This window comes from Anser brachyrhynchus (assembly GCF_964034855.1).
Source record: "Anser brachyrhynchus genome assembly, chromosome: 3".
Lineage (NCBI taxonomy): Eukaryota > Metazoa > Chordata > Aves > Anseriformes > Anatidae > Anser > Anser brachyrhynchus.
In genome coordinates, this window is record NC_137696.1 from 81,262,093 (window position 1) to 81,278,878 (window position 16,786).

The window sequence follows — 16,786 nt, forward strand, 5'->3', positions numbered from 1 at the left end:
ATATGCTTCCACTGATTTGCAAGCCAATGTAGAATATGAGCTGAGACACCGACTTCTGTATAGCAAGCATATAATTTTTTTAAAGATAAAGTCCTCTCTATGAATTTTTTTTTTTCATAATTTTTATACACCATATGCTTTCAAAAAAAAAAAAAAGTAGTTTGTACTGAAGAAAATCAGATTATTTTTCTTGGAATACTTGAGCAGTAAGTCTATTTTAAGTCAGCTGCATTTAATAAAATGAATTCCATGCAGTGTCTGGAACTTCCAGCTCACAAAAAATCTAGCAGATAAGAGCTTTATTGTAAAACATCACCTTATCGATACATTCAGTATTAATACAACTGAGGGCATAGGCCACTTAATTAAAACACTTGTTTAAGAAGTGATTTTAAATTTGGAACAGTTGTGGAAGCTTAGTATGTACAACCTTTTCTACATTTAAGGTCTGTGAAAGCTAGGTCATAGTAAGGCCCGTAGCAAGGTTTATGCATGCATATTCTTAATGTCTGCTGGGAAGTGAATGTCAAAAAAAACCAACAACAAACCAAATCAAATCAAAACCAAAGAGCAACAAAAACGTAAAGTTTCAGTATTTTCCAAGATGTGGAACAAATGTAAGCTAGGAAATGTGATTTTATTATTATTTTTATTTATTTATTTATTTATTTTTCCCATTAGTACAAGACCTCAGCCCTTGTATTGACCTGAAATTTCAGGGTCTCAGAATTTGTCCATGCTTGCCTTAGTCTGAGCTTTATCTTGCTTTAACAGTTTAGTCAAATGACTAACATATGACCTGTTTAATCCTACACTCAGTAAATACTACATACAGTAGATGTCTGACAAATTAAGGCAGTAGTTGACTACAAAACAACAGTCATTTCTGTCAGTCTGGGCTGGGAATGCTGCTGTGCCACTCAGATGAGCTGGGAGCCAATGAGAAGGAAGCAGTTTGTGTTATGAATACATATAAACACAACCAGAGTACAAGATGGGTGGAAGAAACCATCAACATCACACTCCTTCTGGCAGAGAACCCCCCACTGGGAACATGATCCTGAAGGACTTTACTGTGAGGGTGACAGAGCACTGGAACAGGTTGTCCAGAGAGGCTGTGGAGTCTCCATCTCTGGAGATATTCAAACCCTGCCTGAATGTGATCCTCTGCAATGTGCTCAAGGTGACCCTGCTTGGCAGGAGGGTTGGACTAGGTGATCTCCAGAGGCCCCTTCCAACCTCAGCCATTCCATGATTCTGTAACTTCATGATGCTGACAACATCTTGTAAGCCCCTCCTGAATTCTTCTTGAGAGAAACAGCCTTAGGAACCACAGGAACATTTGAAAGGTGACCATAACACAAAAGAAAAGGGCAGGTACTAGGAAGGTTTTAGCTGCATTATAAAAGAGACTTTTCCCTAGTACATAACTTGGACTGTTAGGCTCTTAACACAGTAATTGGGCTGAAAGTCAGTTCTTGGTGATGTATATATAAGGAGTTCTTTTTTGCCCACAAATAAGATTTTGTGCAACACAGATAAAGCCTGTAAATTTTTGAGATCCATGGGTAATATGAGTTTGCAAAGCCAAGGTATTCCTTTGCAAATTTGAGCTTTGTAGAGTACATCCTAAAGGTAGCTTAATGGTAACCTGCATTATTAAGTATCTCTATATCACTGTTTCTATTAAAAAACTATACTTTTTTGCATCTACAAATGGAAGTATTACCATGTGATAAAATTTGCCTCAGTTCTCCCTCTGATAAGAATAAACAACTTGATTTCTTTAGGCTGGAAACTTGTTTTTATGTGATGTATTTCAAGAAGGCAGGAAAGAAGGGTAGACCTGGAGTATTTGGTATGTGACAGCTTTGACTCACAAGTTTTTGATGGCATTTCCTGTTACCTTCGGGAAAGCAATATGCAGATGACAAGGCCTTAGTCTCCATGAAAGATCTGGGCTCAGAAAGAGTATAACACCATTCCTTAAAAATATAAACCGCATATTAGAAGAATTCATGAGTATTTGGAAGATGCTCTTGTTTTTAATTACATATAACTTTAGCTTAGAGATCCATACACTAGAAATGTAAAATACTGTATTTATACTACATATGCACTCACTTTGAGAATATGGTTGTAAAAATTATACTAAAAAAAAAAATCCTTAAGTATTCAGCATCTAATTACAAAGGATTAATTATAATACTTTTTCTTTGCTAGTCCTGCGTAGTTTCACTATGAAGATATTTTATAACATGATGACCAAATAGAACTGGTAAAAATTGGGAATCTCCTGTGTTTTTATTAGTGAAACACTAAAAGCACACTAGAAACACTACAGCTAGTTCCATGCAGCTATCTACTAAATCCAAGCTATTTATGATTCCTCTAAGCTTTGTGTAATTTTTAGCAAGGGCCAGAGTATGTCACTCTTTTTTTTTTTTTTTTGAGGGGGGGGTGTTTTTGAATACCTTCAACTGTACAAATAAACACAGACATATACTTTTTTTTAATTAAAAGAGTACTTCATCATACACAAATGAAAGCAGTTCAGTGACCTTAGAATAAATTGGTGTCGCATGCTTCATACGAACAGAAAAGATACTTAAGGATTCTTAATAAATTATCTGAATGCTAAAAATTATCCAGCTGGAAGCCTCTTGGAGCCCATTAGTACTTGCACAGGCATCCAAGCACTTCAGAGTGCGCATCATTTTTCCACTCAATTTAGTTTGGCCCTAAGACCGTACGTTCCTCGCTCTTCTTTCTCCCTCTGTCTGCACAGCCTGCTCTTTAGCTCCCTTCCACCACGGCGCCCTGGGATCACCCCGCTTCTCAGCAGCACGGGAGAGGGAATGAGGCAAGCGCACAGCGACGTAAAAAGAGCAATGAAGAGGGAAGCCTACAACCACGGCACCCTACACGGCGGTAAGGTATGGCTCAGGCTGCCACGGGAGCGGGGCCGAACACCACCAGCGGAGCCGCTCGCCCCGCCCGCTCGCTTTACGGCAGCGCCGCGCCACGCCGGCTCTTTGCGGCAGCGGGACGGGCCGGCCGTCAGGCAGGTGCGCGGCCGGGGTCGGGCGGGCGGCGGCGGCGGGAGGGGGCTGGCGGGCGGTGGCGGGCCGCGACCCCGGGCCTCCACCCCGGGCCTCGGGGGGGGACAGGCGGCTTCGGGGCGGTGGGGCCGGCGCCGGGCCTTCTCCCGACCCCGCGGAGCTGACGGGCACGGCGCGGTGCCTTGGCCCGGCAGCGGTTGGGCGTCGTGTGGCCGCGGCCCCGGCGTGGTGGTGGAAGGCCGCTGGCGAACACCGGCCTCCACCTGCTCTGCTCCGCTCCCCGCCGGTTTTAAGCCCGTTGGAGGGGGAATAACGGGCGTGTTGTCAAGTGGGAAGGGGCGCTGGTGGTGTTGGATAGCTTCGGTACTTAGTACTGGTATTAATAAACTCAGAGCACTGGGAACAAATAAAACCGAGCCTTGTGGAGTGTTTTTCAGGTACTGTTGGGCTCATCGTGGTTGGTAGTGGCAGACTGATGGCTTTGAGTATAAAACGTGTGGCTGTCACTAGTGTCCTACAGCTTACCACTCAGGTGCTTCAGGAGAGCCTGTTGTGATGGAATTCACAGAACCATTTATTTGAGAGCTTTTATCAGTGTTGAATTTTGTTGTTTTCCGCGTACTGACATCTGTACAGACCCCTTTCAATCTACAGGCTTTTTCAACGACTGACTGTAAAATAGTACAGTTGAAATGGAACCAGTAATTTCCTGCAGAGTTCTGAAGATGCTTATTGGTTTTACTTTTTTGTTACCTTGACTTTTGGAGTCTATTCTGAGTCAAACTTAGACTTGACTTGAGGTTTTACTGTAGTAGAAAAAAATGTTAGAAATTCCATTTCCGAAGGAGATGCTCCAAGACATATCCACAGGGTAGGTTACAGATACATATTGTTAGGAAAAACAAACTAACTCCCTGTCAGTTTGGATGCAAGCTGGCTTTGATCAGAAGACCACATTGTATAAGTGAGCTGCTGAGTTCAATTAAACATACTCTGCTTTTCAGGAGACACCATAATAAAACAATTCACTTCGGGTCTGACTTGTTTCTGGCCATAGTAGAGTGGCCTTGTACTGTCCTGGATCTAGGTGTGTAAGTGTATGGAGGAATTCTTTTCCCCTTTCTGTAGGAACACTGACACAATCCCATCTAGGCCATCACTGCTTTGTCGTGGGACCTTTCTGAATTGTGTAATTTACATGTTAGACGTGATCAGTCTTCTTGAGAAGCTAGCTTGCCTTTTGGAAGAGATCAGAGCCTACTTTTCTACTGAATTAGAGAGAAGGTAAGAATTATATTGTCAAATGACAGTATTTTGTTCAGCAGTTCTGTGTTTATGGAGGTTTTTTTGAAGCCAAACCTGAAGTGGTAGTTATGTAAGTTACCTGTTTTTAAATTAAGAAGGGGAATGCACACTTTTATTTTCTTGTTCCTTCCCTTTTGCAGCTGTTGCATATATGTTTGAAAGCTATCAAAGTGTTTCTCTTTCCAGTAACTTAAATAACTCACATTCGTTGAATCTTTCCTAGTAGCTAATGTTGTCTAAGTGGCTGGTCATTGTTATCCTCCACTGCATCTTTCTAAACTGATATGTTTCTTTCTAGAAACTGTGTGCATAACAAAGATAACAGTGCTACAATGGAGTCTTAATACTGACTCATGGAAGGAAGATTTCCTAGTAGTGTGTTTTTAGTAACAGTTGGTGAAGTCAGAGTTGGGCGTTTTTTAGTCTATACAGTCTTTATTAAATCAAATTATGCTTTGTGTAGAGAAAATTAAAACCAAACTCTACTCTGTAGTTCGGATGTACTTGCCTGATTAAAATCCATTTAACAAAAGATTTGTAATGTGTTGTTAGAAATTTGTTAGAAACGTGATAGACGAAGTCTGAGCTAAGAAGAGAAGGAAATAATGGTTGGACCCACAAACAGTTTGAGAGTCATGATGTTCCTAAATCTGAAATTACAATCCTTAGAATCTCTGTTGTCATCTGACCCCATAGCTCTCTGCGTTCAAACAAAGTTATTTGTCTAGCATGGAGTTCTGTCTTCTGTAGTGGCCAGTAGCAGTTGCTTAGGAGATGTGCTGGTGGAAAAAAAAAAGAGAAAACATACAGTGAGAACTTCTGCATTCATACAATCTTTCAGCAGTCAGTGCTTTAAATATATGATGAGCTGCCTCCAAGTCATCTGGTTCAATATCTACGAAGTTATCTGAGTTCCGCTAATTCATCTAATCCTTTCTTGAGCATGCTTGAACTTCCAGTCTTTTTGGCATCTTGTGACGATGAATTCCCAGATTTAATTATGTTCTGCATAGGAAAGGCATTCCATTTGATACTGTTTTCAACCTATTATTCAGTTTTATTGTGTACCTCCTTATTCTTACATGTATATAAGAATATATATGTATGTAAATGTTCTCACAATAGTCAGTCATTCTGTATTTACTCATTCTTGCTTTTAAAACATCTCACTATAGACGTGAGCAATTTCATGTTTGTTGCAAGCACAGTCCATACAGGGATCTACTGTCAGAGCATTCTTTACACTCACCTCTCCCTGAGGAGTTTGATCTTTGTTTGCACAAAGGATCTGGCTCGGTTGGAGTTAACTTTTATCGTAGCCATAACACTTTGGATTTATGGCTAAAGTTGTGTTGATAATGCACGAATGTTTTGGTTACTGCTGAGCAGTGCTTGCACAGCATCAAGGCTTTCTTTTTCCCACTCTGCCTGCCCAGTGAGTAAGGGGACACAGTGATTTCTTTTGCTTTTTTTTGTGTGTGTGTGTCTGTCCTTTGCCTATTAAACTATCTCGGCCATTATGAGTTTCTTATTTTTGTTCCATGTACTTTCTCCCCTGTCCCACTGAGGGGGTGAGGAAGAAGCTGTGTGGGTGCTTGGCTGCTGGCTGTGGCAACCCAGCACAATGCTTTGTGCAGGCATTCAAAAACGTGATTGAGGGAAGCAGGGCTTGGGATCTTTGGTTCTGTGGTAACAGTGCTTATTGAATTAATCAGCAGTGGGAAAGATTCCTGTGCCTTCTGTTCCTTGAGGTTATTCTATTAAAATGGCATAGAATACTCCACTTGAAGTTGTATACAACTTTGCATAATTTATTGAAAATCCATTAGGCTAGAGAGAAAGTGAAGACAGGCAACAATATTGTGGACTGCTTGTGCATTTATTAGTTTGTCGTTGCTGAAAGGGCAGTTGGTGTCTTCTGTGTAGTATGTTATGTTAAAGCATGGGCTAGAGTTTGGTGGCCAGCTGCTAGCTGAGCATGTCTCTGAGATGTGAAGAATCTTGTGCACTTTTTTTGACTTGTTGAATCTTCTTGATGCTAGAGGCAAACATCTCTAAGAGGCAAGTGGAGAATTATTATATTTGATGTATTCTAGGGAGAGATAAGTTGCTGGCTTTCTCCTTTCATTGTATACAGAACTTAGGATCATGGGTTAGGGATATGGGTTACGCACCTTCCTCAGTTTTCTCATCTTTTATTCTCTGGCATGCATTTTCTCTGAGCCATTTGTTACTCTTGCTTGCCCAAAGTCATATTGAAAGTTTGACCTGAAAAAGAAACTGAATCTCATATTACAAGCCTCAATATTAGTCATAGGCTGGTCATAAAGTAAGAACAGATAATCATGGACTGATGAGTCAATGACTGAAGAGTTTAACTCTGTGATCTGTGAAGTAAATTTCAGTTTTCCACTTGTAAATCAGATTCTGAGGAAGTTATGAAAGTAAGTAGATGAATTTGCACGATAGTGACTGTGGTGCACTCAAATATTTCTTAAAACTTAAGGACAAACTATGTCTACCACTCCTTTGAAACCAATAAGGACTGCTGAACAGAATTGTTTTGTGAGTCTGTATTTGGAAACTGGATTCTGATTAATGCATTAAAGAAATATGAATATTCTTAGTCCCTGCTGTAGGGCGGAGCAATTTGTCTCTTCTTTGAAAGATTACAAAAAAAGAATATCTGAAGAATTCACTTCTCCATTTCTTTCAAGAAATCGGTTATTAATGATGAGTTGACCCTGGCCAGCAGCCAAGCACCCACCCAGCCTCTTGCCCACTCTCCTGTCCTGCGGGATGGGGAGAAAATAGAAGGAAAGCAAGAAGACTGGTGGATCAAGGTAATGGCACTTTAATAAGGAAAGCAAAAGCTGTGTGCCCAAAAAAGCAAAGAGAGAAATTCATTCACTGCTTCCTATTGTCAAGCACCTGCCTGACACTTCAGGGCAAGTAGTGCCTCAGCGCATGTAATGATTGCTTGGGAAGGCATGTGCCATAACCATGCATGAATGTCCCCCCCCCCCGTCCTGCACCTCGTTTGCCAGAGTTTTTATTGCTGAGCATGAGATCATAGGGTACAGAATATCCCTTTGGATAGTTTGTTTCAGCTGTCCTGTCTGTGTCCTCTCCCAAACTTGGTGGGGAGGGTGGGGAGAAAGGGCTTGATGCTGTGCAAGCACTGTGCAGCAGTAGCCAGAGCACTGGAGTGTTGTCATCGCTGTTTTAGCCCCAAATGCAAAGTGCAGCACCGTGTGGGCTGCTCTGAAGGCTTTTCTCCACCCCAGCCAGACAGCACACGATACTGTGAAATTCTGACAGGGGATTGATTGTGTAAGGAAGGGAAAATAACTGGGCAGGAGGGAGGCAGAATATCGTTGATAACTCTGAAAAAGATAATATACGGTGGGGAATACAAACTTGGTGATGTCCAGCCCTAATGTTTGGAATTTTTACAGCTCTGGAAAAGTTAGAGTGAAGAACTTATCTTCACAGGTACCACTGCCCCTGCTAAAAATTGCAGGCAGAAAACTGCTTGGCCCATTGACAGGGCTCAGAGCTGCTGCCTGTAAAGTATGAGCATAAATAAAATGCTTGGTTATGTCATTTTCATGTTAGTATGGCATTGTTTTGTTTTTAAGGAGTCTTTAAAAGTTAATTCTTTAAATCTGAATGCAGTTTGTATATCTGGCATGCTAAATATTCATGAAAGTTCAAAAGCTTTTAATTATGAAATAGGTGAATCTTGACTCATGCGGATATTTCTTACAGTACAATTTGTCTAAAACATTTTAAGGAATTTTTCATAGTTTCTAACAGAATTTGACTGTGTAACTATTTCAAAAACTTCACAACTGGCAACAAACCTGCCTTAGCCTCACCGTATTGCTAGAGACAAAATGGGGCTATTTTCCTCCTCAGTATATGAGCCAAGATCCGTAACACTGTGCATCAATTTTTCTTCTCCTGCCTGTGTTCTCATGGAACAAGCATACATTTTTTTACGTTCACAAGACGTGTGAAGAGATAGTTCAGTCTTATCACTACAGGAAACCATACAGGTGGCTTTCTCAGAGTAGCCTCTTGCAACACTTGCAAACCCTTCAGGCCGTCAGCCCAGGAAGAGTGGGCAGCGCAGCTGTTTGTTTCAATTTTAGCTTGCAAGCACTGTAATATTACAGGACCGTAGCACTTATTATTTTTCTTAGTTCTTATTTTAAAGTGTAAAAATAAATTTTCAAATAGGAAGCTACCATTTGCTGGTCATGAAATAGCTGAGGTGCTGTTTGAAGTCCCTGCTTAGTATTTGCATGCTCAAAGGAAGACAATGGACTCTCTGTGATACTATTTCATTACAATATAAATCTACTCAATAGGTGAATGTTGTTTACATTTATTTGTGTGTTGTAAAAGCCTACGTTTAAAGGAAGTATGCATGCTTTCAGGCTATATAGATATGCTTAAAAGGGTGCTTCTTGCATTTTTTGTACATTTTTAGGCTAAATTTTTGGCCATTTTTTTCTACATCCTAAAGACATTAAGTTATTTAAATATGGGATTCTTATGTTATAAATAAATAGCGTCATTTATATTTAAGCCAAATAAAAAATTAACCGGTATCAGTCCTTGGGACAGCTTCTGGTATGTCTGGTACAACTTCGGGTTTCCCTAAAACTCTCTTCCTAGGGCAGCAGTGTGTTCCTGCTGTACGGGAGGAGGAAAGTCTGAAGAGGGAGGCACCCCTGAAGGTGACTTCGTTGCTGGGGTGGTTTGGGCCGGGCTTTCAGCTCTTCCTCAACTGGAAAAGCTTGTCTTGATATGGTGATTTTCAGAATCTGTATGCTTCTGTCCTTCACTTCAGTATTTGACCTTATTATGTCAAACAGCAAGCTCCATTTTGAATGTGAATCTGCCTTCCTGATAGGAAAGGCAAACTTCCATGGTTTTAACCTTCAAATTGGACTGGGGAAAGTTGTCTTGGTTATTGTTTCATTCCTAGGTAGTTTTGTTAACAAGCATGGGATTCCGTGTATGCTTAACTCATGACGTTTCTCAGGTAATTAGAAATTGCTGGAAACTGCAAATCTTTGGCAGTTGGATACACTGGTAACAAAAGCTGATGGAGACTTTAGGAGGAATATTAGACTGAGGGTAGTATAGTGCTAAAATCTACTCAAACCTGAGAAAATTTACATATGTATATTTGAGGTATTGAAACAGGATTTAAAACACAGTAGCTCCGAGAGTAATGTTCAGGGGATGCTTATCTGGTCTGTGACGTTTACGTAGTCTTCTGAGTACGTTCAGAATTAGAACTTAGAATTAGTTGTTAAGGAAGTGAACTGGGCAAAATGCACAGTTTTCAGCTCTCGATTGCTGTGTATCATTAGCTAAGCATTTACTGTATCTTTGTAATGAAATGTGTACGCGATCATTGTGTCCTGATGACAATTTACATTGATGCTAATAAGAAAAGTTGCCCTACTCAAATATTCTTGACTGTCTGGGGAGGTTTACTGATGTTGCTATCTAGGAGAGTTTTACTCAAACTCCGTCATAACTTTCTGCCTCTTTTTCTTCTCAAAAACTGTAACGAGTTTCAATCAGGGTGCTGAATGGTAGAGAAAGTAAAAGTTTTTTGTTGTTGTTGTTGTTTTTAGAAAAATGTTACAGACATTATAAAAAAATAAATGAATGTAATAAACCCAAATGTTGCTAACTATAGCAAACAAATTACACAGTATTACTTGCATCATTGTAATTAAATTAATACGTTTGTGTGCGCAATTGGTTATTTTTATTTACATGTAATGGATCATTTTCTAAATATTTCTGTATTCTTCATTACTGTCATTGATGAAAATTCTGACTCACACAAAAGGTGCTGGAAATAGGATGAACATATTTGTAGCTGATAGTTCTGGGAATTATTCATTTAGTGATAGCCAAAGTTGGCCAGAACTTGTTTCCTTTGAGAGTCAGTTCTGTATTTTTAGTACATGACAATGAAATTAGTTTTCTTGTACATTACTTAGCAGTACTGTAGAATCTATAGCTTCTTTCTGAAGTGGTCTAAAAATCTGCATATTTCTGTTTTGAAAAATAATTATGCAGTTTGTTTTGAAGTACTTCTTTTTTTTTCTTTTTTTTTTTCAGATTGTGCCAGCATTAGCTGTATTATTACCAGTTTTATTGATGAAATCACTGAACACAAAAATGTTTTAATATTCTCTGTAAATGAGAAGTCCCGCTTCGGTGCTTTCATAGAACAGTTGTTCTTAAAGATCAAATGTGAATCTTGGTTTCAGTTGTACTGTGTTTGTACTACTACGATGAGTTGCCTGCTAGGTGCAATGATTTTTATTAACCATAACTAATTGCTACAGAAGCCCTTGACAAGGCCTCTTGATATATGTTAAGACAGTTAATTCAAAATTGACATCCTGTCTTTCCAAGCAATACGAACTTCCAATGACTTTTCTGTAAAAATAAAGAGTTCATTTTACACCATGAATAAAGCACGAATTTTGTGATCCATTTCTCATGTAACTAATGATATCTGCCACTTTACCTATAAGTCAGTGCAATTCTTGGACATCTTTTTTTTTTTGGATGATGAATTCAGCAGCGTATAAAGTAGCGATGTCATAAACCACCAGAGAGAATGTTATTTAACCAACTTGTTCATTGTGAGTTTGGTGGTGACACAACTCTTCCAGTCAACGTTAGAAACAAAAAGGTTTAGCCAATGGTTAATCATTCTCCGATGGTTAATGTGACTTCTGTCAAATGAATCTCAGAAATATATCTTCCAAGTCTGTAAGAGTTTCAGCACTGATGTACGTGCACTTGTCCACATATGCAGATTTTTTTTTGTCTTTCAGGTCAGTTTATCAAAATCATGTGTGATACCAAACATACATGTGCAACAATGTGGTTGGTTAGATGTGCTCTAGCGTGTTTGCAGCTTCTGGATGCTAAGGCTACTAATACTGGTTCTCTTATGTTTGTGCAGTGGCACGTTAGCTGTGAGGCCACTGAGTTTCTAGGACTGGGAAGAAGGTCAGTGCTTCAAGGACACCTGCATTAGATGTTCGGTTTATTGTTTCATAGGAACATAGCTTTCGTAAAGTTGATGGCAACTAGTGGGTGGTTATATGCCACTTAAAAACTATTTTCTAGGTCATCCCATAATACTGTTTTGATTTTAGTTTCTGAAATAAGTCAGAGCTTTCTCAAGGTTATTTTTGGAATCTTACAGCTTAGGATAATGTGCAGTAAGAGAGCGATCGTACTCATACCACCTCTCTGTTGTGTCCTGAATACTAGTGTACAGGCAGGGTCTTAAGTAATAGTGTACTTGACTTGGTCTTTTGTTTTATTGTACTGAGATCCTTCTAAAATGGTAAAATACCTGTACTTTTCTTAAAAGGAAAGCTTTGTACTTCCTTCAAAAACATTTGGGGGAGATGCTCCAGATTCAGAATCATTCAATTCCAACCTTGAGGCCTATTCAAAAACTATTTTGAAGTAGATTAGAGTTAATTATGAAGGATAATAATGGCATTGAGTGGATAATAAACTTCCAGTTATTTAGAACTGGCAGATAATACAGTATTCGGGGCATTTGTTTAATTGTCTGTAAATCTGGTAAGTGATTCAGGTGCTTAAACACACACCTGTTGCTGATTTAAAAACCTCATGGTATTTCATATCCTACACCTGTTTCTGAGGGCATAGACACTTCCCGAGTCACGCATCATATTTACTGGCCCATGCAACTATCTTGGGTATTGTAAAGGGTCTCAAATGCCTATGCTCAGGGACTAAATCTCATCCAGGTTCCTGTCATAAGCGAAGCTTGAATCTTCCAGTATGATTCCGGCACAGATTTTCAAAAACATTTTCACACTCAGTTGGTTTTGCATAGAAGAATGTTGGTAGACATGTCTCAGCGCCCTGAAAGAAGCAGCTCTGCGTGGTACTTCTCGGTAAGCATTGTAGTGTCATCTTATATGTGTGTTGTAAACATAACTGCAGTAGACGTGTGAGGTACTCTAATAATAATTAAGTACATATGTACGAGTCCAGAGATTTTAGCTCTTTGGGGCAGTATTCCAAATGAGAATTTCCCTGTACAGATTTCATGGTTTCATAACTGGGATGCTTGTTGGGGATTCAAGATGAGAACAGTAGATCTTCTAACAAAGAATTTGTCAAACTTGGTCTGTAATGGAGCTGAGGACTGTTTCTGCTTTCCAGTCTTGTTTCTAATTGCTTAGGAGCATGGTCTCAGACCTGCCTAGAAGCAGAGTTCAGTTTGATTATTATTTGAATTTAATCTAGACAGGTAGGCAAACTTTGGGAGTATGTGTAGGGTTTGTACCTTGTTTGGGGTATGTGGCAAGGTTTTGGTAGGAGTGGGGCTGCAGGGGTGGCCTCTGTGAGCAGAGCCCAGCAGCTGTCCCATGTCAGATCAAAGCCAGCCCCAGCTGTCTCCAAAGGGACCTACTGCTGGCCAGAGCCAAGCCAGGGAGCGGGGGAACAAAAAATTGTGTGACAGTAGCTGGGAGAGAGACCTGAGAAAATGTAAGAGAAACAGCCTTGTGGACACCAAGGTAAGTGCGGCAGGAAGTGTGCCAGGCACAGAGCAGCAGTTCCCCTGCGGCCTGTGGAGAGGCCCCTGGTGGAGCAGGCTGTCCCCCTGCAGCCCATGGGTCCCACACGGAGCAGATCTCCACGCTGCAGCCCGTGGAGGAGCCCCCGGTGGAGCAGGTGGATGTGGCCTGGAGGAGGCTGCAGCCCATGGAGAGAGCCCCTGCAAGAGCAGGGCATGAGAGAGTGGCTATGGTAGTGTTCAGCTGCCCACCAGGATAAAAACACTACATACCTCCAGTTATGTTTAGGGGCCAGTATTAGAAACCAGTGGTTCCTAGCAGTTGTCTATGTTTATGCAAAATTTTCTGTTATGCACAGGAAATGTACATAATTGCACACTGAAGTTGATTCTATTGGTAATTCTTTGTGTTAATTTGTCCGGTTGCATAAAGGTACTCACTCGGGTTTTTATAGATAGTGTTTAACAAATCTTTCTAGAAGAGATGGAATATTAAAACGCTTACCTGTTGCAATTATGATATTCCATTTAGAGGCTTCTTGTGCAATGTATTTGCACACGAACATTGTCTGATATGATTATTTTCTGGTTCTTGTTTTTCTCTTTGGGGTATTGAAGGATTTTGTGATGTGTAGATGTATCTATTCTCTCCCTTTATATAATATAAGGTCAATTCACCCTTCCAGATCTGTTTCACTAATGTTTTGAAGTAAAGTGTTATAAAAGAACACCTTTTGATATCCTGAAAGGAGTAATGTGCATACCTGAAAGCCCTTCTAATGGGAGAAGGGGAGGGGTGGATAGCATATGGAGGCACTATTCTGCTTCTTCATTGTGCTGAAGCATTCGTTTCAATTCTAACATTGACTGAGATGAATGGCATGTATCAAGCAGCCACACTTTCTTCCTGAGTACATAACCCTTAGTCTTGACATTTCCCTTTCAAAGACTGACCAGGTCTTGAGTGGAGATCAGCAATGTTCAATCCAAACAACTTACAAGAATGCCATTATGATATCTGTTCCTTTTACAGAAAACTAGATGTCTGAAAGTATACAATTGTTAATACATGATATAGCACAGCTTCTATAGGTGCAAAATACAAAATTGAAAAATATTACTACTGCAGTATTTTGCATTGTCCTGCCATTTACGATTGGTGTCCTATGTTCCATTAAACAATTATTTTCCATAGCTGTCAGCTTTATTGCTAGGTGCTGTATTTGCACTGTTTATATCAAACATGCTTGGATAAGAAGTTTAAGTGAAGTGAATCTAACACAAACGTCCTCATTGTTTTAAAATCTTTTTTTTTTTCAGCTATCATTTGTATTTTTAGCTTCCTTTTCATCTGAAATTATTCCACTCTGACAAGTGAAAGTGAAAATGTCATTTCATTCACCTACTACTTGGTCCACAGAAACCTGTTAATAATTGCTGGTGCCTTTTTTCTTCAAAAAAGAAGCCTCCATTTTTCTTTATAATGTTCTTTGATTAGTTTAGCAACCAGTAGTAACAACTTCTGGTTTTATAAATAGAAAAGTTTACAGAGACAACAAAGAACTTGTTAATAGTTTAAATTTATAGGCAATGTAGGCAAAAACTTGGTAAAATGGCTTAACATTCCGTAAATAGTATAAATAAAATGACTGCTGTGAGGTTTTAAGAGACATAATGACATACTGGGGGCTACAGCAGCTGGTGCTTCAGGATAGCCTAACTGCTGATTTTACCTGTGATTCTTTTAATGCTATGTTATTCCATCATTTGTAAGCAAAGAGTTTTGTTCAGCTTGGTAATTCAGGTATGGCATCTGAGCAGTCTCTTTCTCTTAGCCCTACCTTGAGGCTGTCTTGCTTTGTTAAATAGTGTTGGAATTAAAAGTTTAAATCTCTTTGACCATAATCTCTGTAACATTTCAGTGGAGAAGACTGAGATGGTTCCATTATTTGCTTACAAAAAAAAATAGGAAGGCCAGGAGTGGGAGGAAAACTTAAACGGTGAAAATATAAAGTGGAAAACTTCTCCAGTAATGTTAGTTAAATTTGTAATAGTGATAACAATGTCTTTAGATTTTTAAATTTAATGGGAAAAAAAAAAACACCTGCTGAGATCCATATTTACTGTTAGGTTTATCTTAAACAGTAAAATTTGAATGGTTTCTTGAATTCTGTTTTAGTTGAGTATAATCTGCTTTTATCTTTTACTTTTCCATGTAAAAAGTTTCAAAGTTAAAATTACATTTCTTTTAAAAAGAAATAAAATAAGGTTTAAAAGATATTGCCTCTCATCTTTGCAATGGTTTACAAAGGTGGATATTGCTTTTTCTGCCTTACAAACAGAACTTTAGTGGAAAGATAAGTTTGTTTGTTTTAAAAGAGAGGAAATCTGAGATAGCACTAGGTATCTTTGAACTTTTGTTCCTTTTCCTTAAAAAAAAAATATTGGCAGAATGTGTCTGAATAGCTTATTTGATAGCAAAACACGATATTTTTTACCACATAAGGTTATATTGGTCTCAATGTTGAATTCCCGTATTACTTGTCCCTCTACAAACATGCAAAAAGGTGACTTTTTTGTAGGGAACAGGCAGGGGCATGGTAGTTCATCTTGCATCTCTATATAAGTGCCATGGCAAATAGGATTTAATTGCTGCTACCTTTTAGGTCCTTGTTCCAAACCCAGCAGGATCATTTAGTAGTACAGATGTTTCAGATCAAGCTGTGGGCAAATGTGTTCACTTCTGTCAAATCAGGAGGATTTTGTTAGTCTTAAGGTGGTTGTGGGAAGACAAGCAGTAGCTGATCCAGTCTAAAGGCAGGTGTATCTATCAGGAAGCTTTATATGAAAACAGCTAACCTATTATTATTATTATTTTTTTTTTTTTTTAAGAAAATGTAAATTGTAGGTGAGCATAAAGCAGAATTTATTAATGTGGACGCAACTATGGAGCTTCTGGGCTGGATTTGACTGTCTGACTTGAGTCTGTGCTCAGGGAGGTATGCATTTACTCATCCTCTTAGGTACTAGGTATTTTATTTCAGAAAGTATTAAATACTTAATTAATAAATGAGGAAGAAATATTCCTTTAAAAATTGGTTTCCTAGCAAATGGGCCTGCTGGAGAAACTTTAAATCTCTTGAAAATTTGTCTGAAATGTGAACTTTTTTTTAAAGTGGATTCTGACTTTCATAAATTACTGTGTATGTTATTTCAGAAAGGATAATTTCAATAATGTACAATAATATAATTTTAATTTTCTTATTGTAAAGGACAATAATTCTACAGAAAAAGGTACTGTGTTTAGGTATAAAATAAATAGGCAATATGTCATCTTTAGCAGCTAATGGCAATGCTGTTGTTGGAGCAGTTTGAGCGATTTACCTTTTTTGTTGGGTAGGACTAGATTCCCTCAAATTTTGGACAGTAGTTCTCTGCTGTGGTTATAATGATGACCATGTTTTCACTAGGAACTATCCCGGCATGATGTGACATGTCATATATCCACTGAATGTCTTAAAAAAAAAAAAAAAAAATTTGCTAGGCTCTGTCTGCTTCTGGGCTTCAATTTAAACATATCCTCTCTGTCCTCTTCAAATGGTTGTTGTTTTTTTTTTTTTAATGCTACATTTTCACATTCTGTAGCTTCATATTATAGCACCTGTCTCCAGAATATCAGCTGTTGTGATAGCTTTTTACAAAAAGCAACTTAATGTTAGGTCGGAAAGCAAAGGTGCATGACAAGTCAGTGACATTTCTCTGTCTGTGGCTGGAACATTGCGTCTGGATTTGCTTTTGTGCT

At 39.0% G+C, this 16,786-nt stretch overlaps 1 protein-coding gene across 5 annotated transcripts in view; it reads left to right on the plus strand.

The window, feature by feature from the left end:
* The first annotated feature begins 2,933 nt into the window (after positions 1–2,933).
* The window catches only part of ASCC3 (activating signal cointegrator 1 complex subunit 3), a 284,849-nt gene continuing 270,996 nt past the window's right edge, over positions 2,934–16,786 (plus strand). For 2 of the 5 annotated variants that reach the window (XM_080586451.1, XM_080586455.1), the window contains exon 1: positions 2,934–3,068. The gene's annotated coding sequence lies outside the window, so the exon portion shown is untranslated. Of the gene's footprint in view, positions 3,069–3,156; positions 4,347–15,876; positions 15,984–16,786 lie in introns of those variants that run through there. The other 3 variants (XM_080586454.1, XM_080586452.1, XM_080586453.1) reach the window with 3 other exon arrangements.